Below are 3,017 nucleotides of genomic sequence, written 5' to 3' on the forward strand. Positions count from 1 at the left end.
TACACGGAAACTGTATTCTTTTAAACACTGCCTGGCCCCAATAGTTTTAACCTCTTATTGGCTAGCTCTTACATATTGATCTAACCCATTTCTATTAATCTGTGTAGCCCACAGGCTGGCTTACCAGGAATGATCTTAACCTGCATCTGCCTGGATCAGGAGAATCATGGCGGCGACTCACTGACTCAGCTTCTTTCTCCCCGCCTTCCATTTTGTTTACTCCACCCACCTAAGGGTTGGCCTATCAAGGGGCCTAGGCAGTTTTTTTATTTCTTAACCAATGAAATCAACAGATTGATATATGACACTCCCACATCAAAGAGAAAGTCACCTAAAAAGACTAATCGATACATATGGTAAGTGTCTACATCACCAGATGTATAAAGCTTAATATAGACACAAGGTAATAGAAAGCTTCCTCAAGACCCCAGCTCTCTCCTTACAGATTCTAAAGTAACTGAAAGGGATGGGAAGCCTGATGAAGATGATGGACTAGTGGTACTCACCAATATCTAACACCACCTACGGGAGAGACTAGAGCAACTGAAGGGCAGTCACCCCTTGAGCTGTGTCAATCTGGAAGGACTCTAGAGTTTAAGGTTTACTCTCAGCTAAGTGGGCCTTTAAAAGAAGGGGAGAAGAAGAGAAAGGGGAGGAGAAAGAAAAGGAGAGGGAGATGGAGAAGAGGAGGAGTAGGAAGGAGGTAAAAGAGGATGAAAAAAAGTGATTTGGAGAGAAAAAGAGAGGAAAAGACCACTGCAAGCCATGAAGCCATAGTAGCTTGGCAAAGGCAGGATCTGAGTGGGAGTGGGAAGAGGAAAGGTCCAGAAAACTCATGCTAAACGTATAGTTGCAGAGAGAAGAAAAAAGAAAAGCCAGGACATTTAGAGACCAGATGCAAGGAGTGAAACAGAGCTTCAGCAGGTGAAACTCATGGAAGTAGCATGGCAGAAGGCATGGACAGAGACACTCAGAAGCCACACAAACTGGTCTCAGAACCAAGCAGATTTTCAGTCTAACCAGACTAACCAGAGAGGCCTGCTGGCATCTACACTGACTGCCGATGTCCTCACCGTGTGCTGGTGTCCTCACTACGCACTCACCAGGATTGGACTTTTCTTCTCCACTCTCCTTTCCCATCCACCTTCACCTCCCTGCTTCTTCACCATCTTTCTCTGTTTTGAAGTTTCCCCTTGTCTGTCTTAGGTTTTGCTTGTTTCTCTATAGTTTGTAGCAGCAGGCCGCTTGTTCATCCCAGCTGCCCTGAACCAAAATAAGCACACAGAAACTATATTAATTAAAACATTGCTTGGCCCATTAGCTCTAGCTTCCTATTGGATAACTCTTACATCTTAATCTAACCCATTTCTAGTAATCTGTGTATTACCATGAAGTCGTGGCCTACCAGCAAAGTTTCAGCACGTCTATCTCCGAAGGTGGCTCCATTGCATCTCCTCGACTCTGCCCTTCTTTCTCCTAGCATTCAGTTCTGTCTTCCCTGTCTACCTAAGTTCTGCCCTATCAATAGGCCAAGGCAGTTTCTTTATTCATTAATGGTAATCACAGCACACAGAGGGGACTCCCACATCAGTAGTTGGATCTTCTTCATCTTCCTCATATTCCCCTCCCCTCTTGTGTTCATTTACCCCCTCCCTGCCTTTCTCTTCATCCCAGCACTATTCCCTCACATCACGTTTCTGTTTTCCCATCCCTGTCTGCAGCAGTCACCACCTTCTTAGTGTGTGCCTTCCCTTGCACTGTGATTGAAGCCATTGGCATTCGCAAATGTTTTTCTGTACAAAATAGAAAAGAAGTTTCAGCTAAACAATTGTCATTAATATCATTTGATGCTGTGATTTGTTTAGTTATAGGATTAGCAAATCAGTATCTCTATCAGTATTAGTTAAATATAAAGGTCTTGTATAATTAGAATTAGCTAGCTATCAATATCACAATATCCTATGTAGGGATAATACAACAGATGGTGCTCAGACGTGCGGACAACTGAATCCACTGAAAGCCTGAGAAAGCCTGGGAAAGAGTAAAGCATGTTTTCTTGGTAGCTGCCATTTCTCAGTTCTACTCTGCTTGCTAGAGGCAAGCAAGCGCTCTCATCTAAGAGAGGCTTTCTGACTCAGCTTTAGCCGCAAAACCCTGCAGCTCATTAAGAGGTCCTGCCATGAAACACTTAAACAGTGTTGATGAAAAGCTGAACGCATGGTTTTCGTTTTTCAGACATAGCAGGAAAAAAGCTGCGCCATTTAAAAACGCCGGCTTTCTGGGCTGTCCTGCCAGGGCAAACTCTGATTCTTTTACGCAGACAGTTCATGCGGTTTGCAAGCACAGGCTGCTGAAGCTCGCTTGCTGGCACGGACATTGAAACACTGTAGACTTGTGGCACTGAATGCGGCTCTGGCCGGTACCTCAGCCACAAGGTTGGAATGGCAGAAAGCGAAGGAATGGACTGGATCTAGCTGGCAAAGCCACGGCTTTAGTCCTACTGATATTGCTTGGTAAATTAAAGGCTCCTGTGGTCAGAAAAAGAGAGATATACAGTAAAGAGAGATTCAAAGACAAAGAAAATTTCTAAATGGTTTGAAGTGTGTTAAAAATATATGCAGACTAAAATTTAAAGTTCTTAAAATAACAAAAAAAAAGGAAGAGAGTTGCTGTGTGTGGTAGTACACACCATTAATCCCAACACTTGGGAGGCAGAGGGAGATTGACCTCTGTGACTTTAAGGTGTGGTAGCACATGCCTTTAATCCTAGTGCCTAGAAGGCAGAGACAGGTGGATCTCTGAGAGTTCAAAGATAGCCTGGTCTACAGAGTTACTTCAGATCAAAGATACAGAGAACCTATCTCAAAAAGCAAAAAGTTAAAAGTAAAAATAAATGAAATAGAGTTAAAATAAAGCCATACAAAGATGGAAAACACAAAGAGAATTTTGATACTGTATGTTATTATGCTCTGTATGAATTGTTTGAATGCTGAGGAAGGAGCAACAGCTGCTAAAAG

Source organism: Microtus ochrogaster, chromosome 6 (genome assembly GCF_000317375.1).
Source record: "Microtus ochrogaster isolate Prairie Vole_2 chromosome 6, MicOch1.0, whole genome shotgun sequence".
NCBI classification, from domain to species: Eukaryota; Metazoa; Chordata; class Mammalia; order Rodentia; family Cricetidae; genus Microtus; species Microtus ochrogaster.